This window comes from Odocoileus virginianus, chromosome 17 (genome assembly GCF_023699985.2).
Source record: "Odocoileus virginianus isolate 20LAN1187 ecotype Illinois chromosome 17, Ovbor_1.2, whole genome shotgun sequence".
Taxonomy (NCBI): Eukaryota; Metazoa; Chordata; class Mammalia; order Artiodactyla; family Cervidae; genus Odocoileus; species Odocoileus virginianus.
Window position 1 is genome coordinate 10,010,115 of NC_069690.1, and position 13,051 is coordinate 10,023,165.

The window sequence follows — 13,051 nt, forward strand, 5'->3', positions numbered from 1 at the left end:
TGTGGAGAGACTCAAACATTTGAGTCTGTGGTAATCTAGCCACACGTAACTATTGAACACTTGAAATGTAGCTAGTCAGAATTAAATTGTGCTGAAGTATGAAATACATGCCAGATTTCTAAGTGTTAGTTTAAAAAAAAGAATGTGAAATACCTAACTAATAATTTTTATTGATTACACATACAGTGATAATATTTGGGGTATATTAGGTTAAATAAAATAGATTATTAAAATTTTGTCTACTTTTAATGTAGCTATAAAAGCTTAAAATTACACGTGTCTCACATTACCTTTATATTGGGTATGGTTGCTCTGAACTAATAGATGAAGACTCTAACACTCTAATAATTGCATAATAGTCGGTAACAGGGATGTGAAACAATTGATTCCTCTTTTCCCATTGATTATATCCAAAGTTTTGTAACTCATTTTGTTTGTGTTTCACTATCAAATACTTTTTTTTTCTGTGAAGCAAATCACCTAAATTAGTGACTTAAAACAACAAATATTTATTATTTCTTAGAATTCTGAGAGTTGGCTGGTCAGTTCTCATCTGGGCCAGCTTAGCTGGTACTGGAGGGTTTAGAATGGCCTCACTCACATATGTGGGGCCTCAGCTAGGATGGTTTCCAGGGTCTTCTCCACATGATCTCTCATCCTCCAGGAGGCTGGTCCTATCTGCAGGAAAGAGCAAGCTCCAGTGTGTAATTACTTTTTAAAACATTTTTTAAAATTTTAAAATAATTTTATGTATTTATTTATGGCTGTGCTGGGTGTTCTTTGCTGCTCAGCCTTTTTCTGTAGTTGCAGTGAGGGGGGCTGCTCTCGAGGTGTGGCGAGCAGGCTTCTCATTGCAGTGGCTTCTCTTGCTGGAGAGCACAGTCTTCAGGGTGCTCCGGCTGCAGAAGTTGCAGCACTTGGGCTCGGTAGTTGCAGCTCCCAGGCTCTGGAGCACGGGCTCAATAGTTGCTGGGCTTAGTTGGGCTTAGTTGCTCCATGGCATATGGGATCCTCCTGGACCAAGGATCAAACCCCCATCTCCTGTATTAGTGGGTGAATTCCTCACCACTGAGCCAAGAAGGAAATCCTGCAATTGCTTTTCAACTTCCGTTTGTGCCACAGTTGTACCATCCCATTGGTGGAAGAAAGTCACCAAGTCCAGGATTCAAGTAGAGAAGTAGACTTTAACTCTCAGTGGAAGGAACAGCAAATCAAACTGCAAAAAGGACAAGTATACCAGGAATCATGAATAAATTAAAGGCAGTTACTATGATATGATAGTCATAAAAAATACCCAATGTCATCAATGTATTTATCTTGCATTTTGAGGCCTTTATTTCTGTAGGATAGATTCCTTAAAACCGAGACTGTTAGTTCAAATATTTTCCAAGTTTGTTGAAGCAATTTATATTCCTAGCAGCATGTATGAATTTCCTTTACTCAGTACCAGATATTATCACACTTTATGGTTTTTGGAAATCAGTGATAAATGATAACTTATTCTTGTTTTTATTTGCATATCCTGACTAGTGAGGCTGAGCATTTATTCATATTTTTATTGAATGTTTGAATTTCCTCTTTTGCACCTTGCCTATTATATCCCTTTTCCATTTTTCCTACTGGTCATTTGTTTCTAATTAGTCTGTAGAAACTTTTGAATGCTAGGGACTGTAACTCATATGTTATTAATATAAATATTTTCCCAGTCAATTGTTTGTTTTGATTTTATTTATACTTTCATGATAGAAAAAACTTAATATGCCAATAGTGAAGCTTTCCTTTGAATTCTTCTCCCCTGCCCCTGGTAATCTCTCTATTTATTTTAATGTCTTAAGTTTTTTTTATTGATGTATAGTTGATTTACAGTGTTGTGTTAATTTTTGCTATACAGCAGAGCGATTCAGTTATACATATATATACATTTAAAAATATCCTTTTCCATTATAGTTTATCTCAGAATATTTAATATAGTTTCCTGTGCTATATAATGGAACCTTATTGCTTATCCATTCTATATATAATAGTTTGTATCTGCTAACCACAAACTCCCATTCCACCCTTCTCCCACCTCGCTAGGCAACCACAGGTCTGTTCTCTATGTCTGTGAGTCTGCTTCTGCTTCATAGATAGGTTTATTTGTGTCGTATTTTTAGATTCCATATGTGAGTGATATCATATGGTGTTTTTTTCTCTCTGTGACTTACTTCACTTAGTGTGAGAATATCTAATTCCATCTAGATTGCAGCAAATGGCATTATTTCATTCTTTTCATGGTTGAGTAATATTCCAGTTTGTGTGTGTGTGTATTTTTATGTGTGTGTGTATATATATAATATATATATATATATATATATCTCGTCTTTTTTATCCATTCATCTGTCAATGGACATTTAGGTAGTTGCCATGTCTTGGCTATTATGAATAGTGCTGTTGTAAACATAGAGGTGCAAGTATCTTTTTGATTTAGAGTTTTGGATATATGCCTGGGAGTAGGATTGTGGGATCATATGGTAATTCTATTTTTAGTTTTTTGAGGAACCTCCATACTGTTTTCCATGAGGCTGCACCAGTGATTCTTCTTAATTAAAGTCTCCCCCACACACCTCCATATTTTTATCATTTTTTATGTAGATATCTAAGTCACTTGAAGTTCATCTTTGTACATGATATGATATAGATGCTGAGTTAACAGAATTTTCATTCAACTATGCATAAAATAATCCTTGCTAAAATGTTTTCATCAGATATGGGGTTTTTTTTTAAGTGACATAAAGAATGGAAGTAAAAAGTCAGTACTGGTGTGTGGCTCTAACATGCCATCAAAGATCTAGGCTGCTTCTCACTTTCTGTTCGACAATCATTAGCTTATGATTTTCTTTCTCATGTAATACAGTTTCTATACTCTAAGTGTCACATTTATGTAATAGGAAGAATTTTTCAGGGAAAAGGGTAAGAGGCAAGTTCTTTTGTTTTTAATCAAAAAACAATAGCTTTCCTGGAAGTTCTACCCATTAGATTTCTAATTATGTCTCAGTGATTTAGGTCATACTTGGATGGTCTAGTGGTTTTCCTTACTTTCTTCAATTTAAGTCTGAATTTTGCATTAAGGAGTTCATGGTCAGAGCCACAGTCAGATCCCGGTCTTGTTTTTGCCGACTGTATAGAGCTTCTCCATCTTTGGCTGCAAAGAATATAATCAGTCTGATTTCGGTATTGACCATCTGGTGATGTCCATGTGTAGAGTCATCTCTTGTGTTGTTGGAAGAGGGTGTTTGCCATGACCAGTGAGTTCTCTTGGCAAAACTCTGTTAGCCTTTGCCCTGCTTCATTTTGTACTCCAAGGCCAAACTTGCCTGTTACTCCAGGTATCTCTTGACTTTCTACTTTTTGCATTCTAGATCCCTATGATGAAAAGGACATCTTTCTTTGGTGTTAGTTCTAAAAGTATTGCAGGTCATCATAGAACCATTCAACTTCAGCTTCTTCGGCATTAGTGGTTGGGTCATAGACTCAGATTACTGTGATACTGAATGGTTCCCCTTAAAAATGAGCAGACATCATTCTGTTATTTTTGAGATTGCACCCAAGTACTGCGTTTTGGACTCTTTTTTTGACTATGATGGCTACTCATTTCTTTTAAGGGATTCTTGCCCATAGTAGTAGATATAATGCTCATCTGAATTAAATTCACCCATTCTGTGAATTTAATTATGTGAATTAGAACAATTCTGTGAATTAGTTCACTCATTCCTAAAATGTCAATGTTCACTCTTGCCATCTCCTGTTTGACCACTTCCAATTTACCTTGATTCATGAACCTAACATTTCAGGTTCCTATGCAATATTGTTCTTTACAGCATCCAACTTTACTTCCATCCCCAGTCACATCCACAACTGGGTGTTGCTTTTGCTTTGACTCTACCTCATCATTCTTTCTGGGGCTATTTCTCCACTCTTCTCCAGTAGCATATCGGGCACCCACTGACCTGGGGAGTTCATCTTTCAGTGTCCTATCTTTTTGCCTTTTCATACTGTTCGTGGGGTTCTCAAGGCAAGCTTGCTGTTGAGACAAAGTGCCTTTAGAACTGTGGACAGAAGTTCGTGACATTGTACAGGAAAGTGAAAGTGAAAGCTGCTCAGTCATGTATGACTCTTTGCGACCCCATGGACTAACAGTCCATGGAATTCTCCAGGCCAGAATACTGGAGGGGGTAGCCTTTCCCTTCTCCAGGCGATCTTCCCAACCCAGGGATTGAACCCAGGTTTCCCTCATTGCAGGCGCATTCCTTACCAACTGAGCCACAAGGGAAGCTGAAGAATACTGGAGTGGGTAGCCTGTCCGTTCTCCAGTGGATCTTCCTGACCCAGGAATTGAACTGGGGTCTCCTGCATTGCAGGCGGATTCCTTACCAACTGAGTTATGAGGGAAGCCCATTGTACAGGAGGCGGTGATTGAAACCATCACCAAGAAAAAGAAATGCAAAGAGGCAGAATGGTTGTCTGAGAAGGCCTTACATATAGCTGAGAAAAGAAGAGAAGCAAAAGGCAAAGGAGAAACGGAAAGATATATCCATCTGAAAGCAGAGTTCCAAAGAACAGCAAGGACCGATAAGAAAGCCTTCCTGAGTGATCAGAAATAGGAAAACAATAGAATGGGAAAGACTAGAGATCTCATCAAATCAGAGATATCAAGGGAACATTTCATGCAAAGATGGCCACAATAAAGAATAGAAATGCTATGGACCTAACAGAAGCAGAAGATACTAAGAAGAGGTAGCAAGAATACACAGAAGAGCTATACAAAAAAGATCTTAAGACCCATATAACCACCATAGTGTGATCACTCACCTAGAGCCAGACATCCTGGAGTGTAAAGTCAAGTGGGCCTTAGGAAGCATCACTATGAACAAGGCTAGTGGAGGTGACAGAATTTCAGCTGAGCTATTTCAAATCCTAAAATATGATGCTATAAAAGTGCTGCACTTAGGCCAGCAAATTTTAAAAACATAGCAGTGGCCACAGGAATGGAAAAGGTCAGTATTCATTCCAATTCCAAAGAAAGGGAATGCCAAGGAATGATCAAACTACCGCACAATTGCACTCTGCTCACGTGCTAGCAAAGTAATGATCAAAATTCTCCAAGGTAGGTTTCAACAGTACGTGAACTGAGAACTTCCAGATGTTCAAGCTGGATTTAGAAAAGGCAGAGGAACCAGAGATCAAATTGCCAACATCCGCTGGATCATGGAAAAAGCAAGGGAATTCTTTAAAAAACCTCTACTTCTGCTTTATTGACTATGCCAAAGCCTTTGACTGTGTGGATCACAACAAACTGCGGAAAATTCTTTGAGAGATGGGAATACCAGACCACATTACCTGCCTCCTGAGAAATCTATATGCAGGTCAAGAAGCAACGGCTAGAACCGGACATGGAACAATGGACTGGTTCCAAATTGGGAAAAGAGTATGTCAAGGCTGTATATTGTCACCCTCCTTATTTAACTTATATGCAGAGTACATCATGTGAAATGCCAGGCTGGATGAAGCACAAGCTGAAATCAAGATTGCTGGGAGAAATATCAATAACCTCAGATAAGCAGATGACCCCACACTTATGGCAGAAAGTGAAGAAGTAGCAAAGAGCTTCTTGATGAACGTGAAAGAGGAGAGTGAAAAAGTTGGCTTAAAGTTCAACATTCAGAAAACTAAGATCATGGCATCTGGTCCCATCACTTCATGGCAGATAGATGGGGAAACCATGGAAACAGTGACAGACTTTATTTTGGGGGGCTCCAAAATCACTGCAGATGGTGACTGCAGCCATGAGATTTTTTTTTTTAATTTTTTTTTCCATTTATTTTTATTAGTTGGAGGCTAATTACTTTACATCATTACAGTAGTTTTTGTCATACATTGAAATGAATTAGCCACGGATTTACATGTATTCCCCATCCCGGTCCCCCCTCCCACCTCCCTCTCCACCCAATCCCTCTGGGTCTTCCCAGTGCACCAGGCCTGAGCACTTGTCTCATGCACCCAACCTGGGCTGGTGATCTGTTTCACCCTAGATAATATACATGAGATTTAAAAGACACTTGCTCCTTGGAAGAAAAGTTATGACCAACCTAGACAGCACATTAAAAAGCAGAGACAGTACTTTACCAACAAAGGTCTGTCTAGTCAAAACTATGGTTTTTCCAGTAGTCACGTATGGATGTGAGAGTTGGACTATAAAGAAAGCTGAGTGTCAAAGAATTGGTCCTTTTGAATTGTGGTGTTGGAGAAAACTCTTGAGAGTTCCTTAGACAGCAAGGAGACTCAACCTGTCCATCCTAAAGGAAGTCAGTCCTGAATATTCATTGGAAGGACTGATGCTGAAGGTGAAACTCCCAATACTTTGGCCACCTGATGCAAAGACCTGACTCACTAGAAAAGACCCTGATGCTGGGCAAGATGAAGGTGAGAGGAGAAGGGGACAACAGAGGATGAGATGGTTGGATGGCATCACTGACTCGATGGACATGAGTTTGAGTAAGCTCTGGGAGTTGGTGATGGACAGGGAAGCCTGGTGTGCTGTAGTACATGGGGTTGCAAAGAATCAGACACGACTGAGTGACTGAACTGAACTGAACTGAGGGAGTTGAACAGTTGACTGAACACACTGCTAGCCTAATCAAAATCAGGGTTCTGAATGGAATTCGTATTGCAGCTATCAGTTTCTGCCATAAGAAATAGGTTTATTTTCTTCCAAATATATACTCAGTTATTCCAGCACCATATAATATATAAACCATCTTGATTCTTTGATAGATTCTCCTATATAGTTTAATCAATTTTGGACTCTCCATACTTTCCACTGATTATTTTTCTATTCCTGTGCCAATAATATACGGTTTTGTTTACTGTAGCTTCGTTTTAAGTTGAATTGTGATAAGACATATCTCCCTTCACTGGTGTTCTTTACCAAATATTCTTGATTAGTCTCAGGTATTCTTCCACATGAACGTTAGTGTTATTGCCCAGTAAAGTCAATGTATCAATCAGTACATTATTGATGTAAAATCAGTATATTCTGACTGGATTTGTATGCATATGTTAGTTAAAAATAAATGTATTCTGGTTGGATTGCTAATTTGGGAATAATTGACATCTTTATGATTTTAATCCTTCTTATTCAAGAAGATGATATATCTTTTTCTAAGTAGTATTTTCATGTCATTTTGAAAGGTCTAAGTTTTTATTTTTATGCAGCCAAAATGTATAAAATTTTTTTCTTTATACAATCTGAATTTGGTAACACATGCTTGAAAAGGCCTTTTCCACTCCAAGATTATAAAAATATTCATCCATGCTCCCCTCAGTATTTTTATGCTTTCATATTTTATCTTTAAATTTTGATACATATGGACTTTATTTTGGCATAAAGTAATGATTCAGCTTTAAAAAAGTCTAACCAGTTGTCTCATTACATTTATTGAATAAGTCATCTTTCTCCCACTGATCTGGAATGCTAACTTTTATCATATATTGGGTTCAGTGTATATTTGGGTCCAGATTTCTTTTTGCCATTTGTCCTGTTTCTATTCTAATACAGTAAATATTCAGCCTCTTTAGAGAGCTTGGTGATTTTACCAAGATGATTAACCTTTAATTCCCTGTGAAATCAATGTTTTTCTTCCTTGCAAAGATTATATCTCCTGTGTTTGAATTTGGCAGAGAAGCCGCTTTTCCTTTCCCCAGGGACAGCAGCTAGTCTTCGTTACCTTAGAGTAGGGATGAACATCTATATTAGAGGGACACACATGAGTTCTGAGGTATTTTAATGTTATTAATTCAGAAACCAAGGATGCCTGCGTCCCCTTGCCCCTTTGGTGTCCCAGACTGAGGAACTTTAGGGAGCTACATGCAAGGATGAGAATATAATAACTTTCTCTGGGAAGATATTATGTCAGCTATATCTTCCTTCTCCAAAACTAGTTGTTTTGAAGGAGACCCAAGGGAACGTCAGTAAGAGGTGGGAAGGAATAGAGACCTGAGTCAGGAAGAAGATTCAGATAAGGCCCAGTAAGTGCCTTAAATTCTGACCAGTCATGTTAACCACTCCTCCTAAGAGCTTATGGGCCAGGAAGGCCTTCTGGGGTCAGTAGCATGAGGAGATGGAGCAGAAGTGTTCTCTTCCCCTGAAATCTGCAAAAGTAAACGATATACCTCCAGTGTAACCAAAATGTCCTAGAATTGAAATGTTAAGATGAGGTTGGTAGTAGTTGTGGTGGGAGCCAGTGTCCCCTTAGTCTTTTTGTGTTCTCAGTCTATGCATTTTCACAACTTATACAAAGCCCAGTGCCTTAGAATTTCTCACTAAAAACTTCAATAATTACCTTTAGGGTAATTGACCTCCTAGTTGTGAGTATCTTCCACAGTCTCTCTGAAAATGTTATTACTTCAGGATCTTTTTTGAGGTAGTTTTTTGATGACATAATTCTAGGTTGACAGTTATTTTCTTCTCAGACTTTAAAGATATTATTGCACTGTCTTCTGGCTTCTATTATTGCCATTGAGAAATGTCCTATTATTTTCATTTTTTCCTTTGTAGGTAAGCTGTATTTTACTCTAGATGTTTTAGGATCTTTTTCTTACCTTTGGTTTTACAATGATGTGTCTTGGCATGGATTCCTTTATATTTAGAGTGGGATTCATTTAGTTTCTTCAAACTCAGGGTTTGAATTTCATCAATTCTAGAAGATCCTTAGTCATAATTTTTTGAATATGAATTCTCCTCTATTCTGTCCATTTTCTCCTTCTGGTGCCAGATGCACATTGGACCTTTGCACTTTATCATCTGTGACCAATAATTTCTCTTTCGTCTTTCCATTTCTTTGTCTCTATGGTATATTTGGGGCTACCCTGGTGGCTCAGTCAGTAAAGAATCTGCCTGCAATGTAGGAGACCTGTGTTCGATCCCTGGGTTGGGAAGATCCCCTGAAGAAGGAAATGGCAACCCACTCCAGTATTCTTGCATGGGTAATCCCATGGACAAAGAAGCTTCGTGGGTTACAGCCCATGGGAGTTGCAAGAGTCAGATATAACTTAGCAACTAAACCACAACCACCACCACAATGGTATATTCTAGGTAACTTCTTTGGGACTGTCTTATAGATCACTAATTATCCCGCTGTTTAATCTTTCCATTGATTTTATACTTTTAAATATTATATTTTTGTTTCAAAAATTCTGTTTGGTTTTCTAATCACCACCCACTCTCGTGCTGTTTTTCTTTCTTTTTTTTTTTTTTGACTGTGTAGCAGGATCTCAATTCCTTGATCAGAGATTGAACCCAGGCCTTGGAAGTGAAAACACCAAATCCTAACCAGTAGATCACCAGGGAACTCCCATTGTCAGGCTATTCTAACCTTGAAGTTCCCCAAATGTTGACAGTATTTAAAGTTGGTTGATGGGTATGCGGAGGATTCACTATGCTTTTTTAAATCTACTTTTGATATGTTAAATAATTTCCATGATGTTTATTTTATTTTATTTTTTATTTATTTTTTTTATTTTTTCCATTTATTTTTATTAGTTGAAGGCTAATTACTTTACATCATTGCAGTAGTTTTTGTCATACATTGAAATGAATTAGCCATGGATTTACATGTATTCCCCATCCCGGTCCCCCCTCCCACCTCCCTCTCCACCCGATCCCTCTGGGTCTTCCCAGTACACCAGGCCCGAGCACTTGTCTCATGCACCCAACCTGGGCTGGTGATCTGTTTCACCCTAGATAATATACATGTTTCGATGCTGTTCTCTTGAAACATCCCACCCTCGCCTTCTCCCAGAGTCCACAAGTCTGTTCTATACATCTGAGTCTCTTTTTCTGTTTTGCATATAGGGTTATCATTACCATCTTTCTAAATTCCATATATATGTGTTAGTATACTGTAATGGTCTTTATCTTTCTGGCTTACTTCGCTCTGTATAATGGGCTCCAGTTTCATCCATCTCATTAGAACTGATTCAAATGAATTCTTTTTTCTCCATGATGTTTAAAAGTTGGAGAGGAAGTGTATGTCATCAAACTTGCAAAGGTTGGAAATAACTGAATAATAGGCCACATGAAACCATGGAAATTTACATTGGAACTTGGAGAAGACAGAATTGTGGGACATGGAACTTTTCTTGGAATACCATGGCAGATTCTGAGTGGATAGAGGACAGCAGGAAGGGGGGCTGTGATATGTTGTTCATTGTTGTTCAGTTGCCAAGTCATGTCCAACTCTTTGCAACTCCAAGGACAGCAGCACACTGGACTTCCCTGTCCCTCACCATCTCCTGAAGTTTGCCCAAGTTCATGCCCATTGAATCAGTGATGCCATCCAACCATCTCATCCTCTGTTGCCCTCTTCTCCTTCTTCCTTCAATCTTTCCCAGCATCAGGGTCTTCTCCAAAGAGTCAGCTCTTTACATCAGGAGGCCAAAGTATTGGAGCTTCAGCTTTAGCATCTGTCCTTCCAATGAATATTCAGGGTTAACTTCTTTTAGGATTGATTGGTTTGATCTCCTTGCTGTCCAAGGGACTCTCAAGAGTCTTCTCCACACCACAGTTTGAAAACATCAGTTCTTCGGCACTCTGCCTTCGTTATGGTCCAACTCTCACATCCATACATGACTACTGGAAAGACCATAGCCTTGACTATACAGACCTTTGTTGGCAAAGTGATGTCTCTGTTTTTTAATGCACTGTCTAGGTTTGTCATAGTTTTCCTTCCAAGAAGCAGTCATCTTCTAATTTCATGACTGCAGTCACCATCCGCAGTGATTTTAGAGCCCAAGAAGAGGAAATCTGTCCCTTATATGTGGGATATGTGATTTGTGGGTCTATTCAATTTTCTACAGGGCCTAGGATCAGATTATCACCTCATATACTATAATACGTACCTTTGAACATCATGTGTTTGCTGGTGTTATTAGTTTCAGGGATTTAGGAAAGGTGTAATGCTGGCTTCTGCCGGGTTAATATAATTGCTCCATTCTGGCTAATCTAGAATAGTTAATCTGACCTCTTGACTTAACTGGTATCCACAGCCAATGTGTGCCCTGCCTGACATTGACTAAGGTAAAGAAGGTAAGAGGCAATGAGGAAAATAATAGTCCAGACTTCTTTTCTTAGGTAACATAATTCTCTCTTCCCAGAAGAACATTTTTAATTAAAAAAAAGTTAGAGTAGTAGTAGAGCCTCACATTCAAAGATCTTCTATACACAAGGCAACGCCTAAAATATGTCCTTGGAATCACCAGGGTTTCTCTTGCAAATGTTTTAACAACATTTCTCTGTTTTAAAAGTTGTGGTTACATATGTCATGTTATTAGATCTTTAAAGAAACCCTCTTGGGTAAGGCATTTATTACTAAGTCATTTTATAAAAGGAGGAAAAAACAGTACCTTTTGCTTTACTTTAGTAAATTCAGGTTCCTCAGTTTAACATCTCATTCCTGGCACATAGTGGGGGCCCTCAATAAATACTTGTTGGATAAGTGCCATATAAAATATTGTTGGGTTTATGAGATTTTTGATTTTATATACAGTTCCAAAAAAAATGAAATTCTCTTTTGGCGTTGGCGTCCTCAAATATAGTCTTTTTGAGTAGGAAGAAGTCTCTTTGCAATGATTTAGACAAGCAAATTTTTATTTGGAAAAACTGAGTTAGAATTGGTTCCTTGAGCTGTTATCCACCCTCCAAAAATGTATAGTCAGGCTATCATATATAATTGACAACTTAATTGGCTACAGCTTTTCATTAAGGTATGATAATAAAATCATTATAGTGAAAAACCTATCTTAGAAGTTTTAAGGAAAAAAACTCAAGTTATTAACATTTGAACTGGGGCAAATAATAACTTCATTACTTTAGAATAAAATTTGGCATGTGAAAAGTTTGATAATGAACTGTAGTAGGATTAATCACACTCTTCAGCATTTGCTGAGTGATACTTCAAGCTATTATAAATGGGAAATAAATTATAATTGTATTGCTGCTGAGATTACTATCTTTCTCAGAAATCTAAAACATTACAGCAAAGACACACATGAGGGCACTCTAATCAGTCAGAACTGGAAGTGCATAAGTATTTGTTACCAGGAATGAGAATTTAAAGAAGTCAAAACCACTACTACACTTTTCAGATGGAAAAATAAGCACAAAGAGATTGTGAGTCTAGTGCCCTATTCTTTAGAGTAAATAAATTGAGTATTCAACTTTTTAAAAAGATTGTACAGCAGCCCCTTGTCAGTGAATTTGTGCTAGGTAATTTTGACTCTTACCTTGGCAATACTATATTTAAAATCTTTACCCATGGCATGATATAATTTATCTGTGAGATGTAACAGTTAAAATATTTATTTTTATGAATTTTTGCTCCACAAAATGTTAATTGTGCTCTTTTTTATGGGTTAAAGCTCAACTGATTTCTTTGGTTACGATCCTTAGTCTTTTCCCCATCTCTGATATGTTCCTAGCTTGTTCTTTGGCTTTCATGTAAATATAGAGGCTGGAGGAATTGCTGTAGCAGTTAACAGAACATGAAAGAGACAGCGTGGAAAGTTTCCTCTCTGGGAAGATCGGTGACTCTCTCACTGTAGAGACACAGCAGGCACAGGTGCCCCTCAGTGAGAGAGCTGAAAGAGTAAATATTATAACCCCACCTTCCTTCCCACTCTGATCTCCTGCCTGGGTTCGCTGTTGGCCAAACTCAACCAAAGCCTGAGAACCCTTTTGATGTGGTCTGTTAGATCAGCCTCTATGGGCAGAGCACATAATGGAGAAGGATGGTGAGTGAATGTGGAAGGATAAATAGAAGACATGTCAGCTTTAACAGCATCGTCTTTTAGGCTTTGAAATAGCTCAACTGGAATTCCATCACCTCCACTAGCTTTGTTCCTACTGATGCTTCCTAAGGCCCACTTGAGTTTGCATTCCAGGATGTCTGGCTCTAGTTCAGTGATCACACCATCCTGGTTATCTGGGTCATGAAGATCTTTTTTGTGCTTCTGTGTA

The 13,051-nt window shown here is 38.2% G+C and overlaps 1 protein-coding gene and 1 long non-coding RNA gene across 2 annotated transcripts in view; one reads left to right on the top strand and one right to left on the bottom strand.

The window, feature by feature from the left end:
- The window catches only part of LOC139038984 (uncharacterized), a 66,927-nt gene that overhangs the window by 27,982 nt on the left and 25,894 nt on the right, over positions 1 to 13,051 (top strand). The gene's annotated exons all lie outside the window — the stretch shown is intronic.
- On the bottom strand, positions 494 to 10,148 carry LOC110147282 (uncharacterized). Its single transcript, XR_002316816.2, has 3 exons — positions 9,966 to 10,148; positions 1,067 to 1,216; positions 494 to 678 (listed from the first exon to the last, which is right to left on the bottom strand). It is a non-coding gene; the product is annotated as an uncharacterized lncRNA (long non-coding RNA).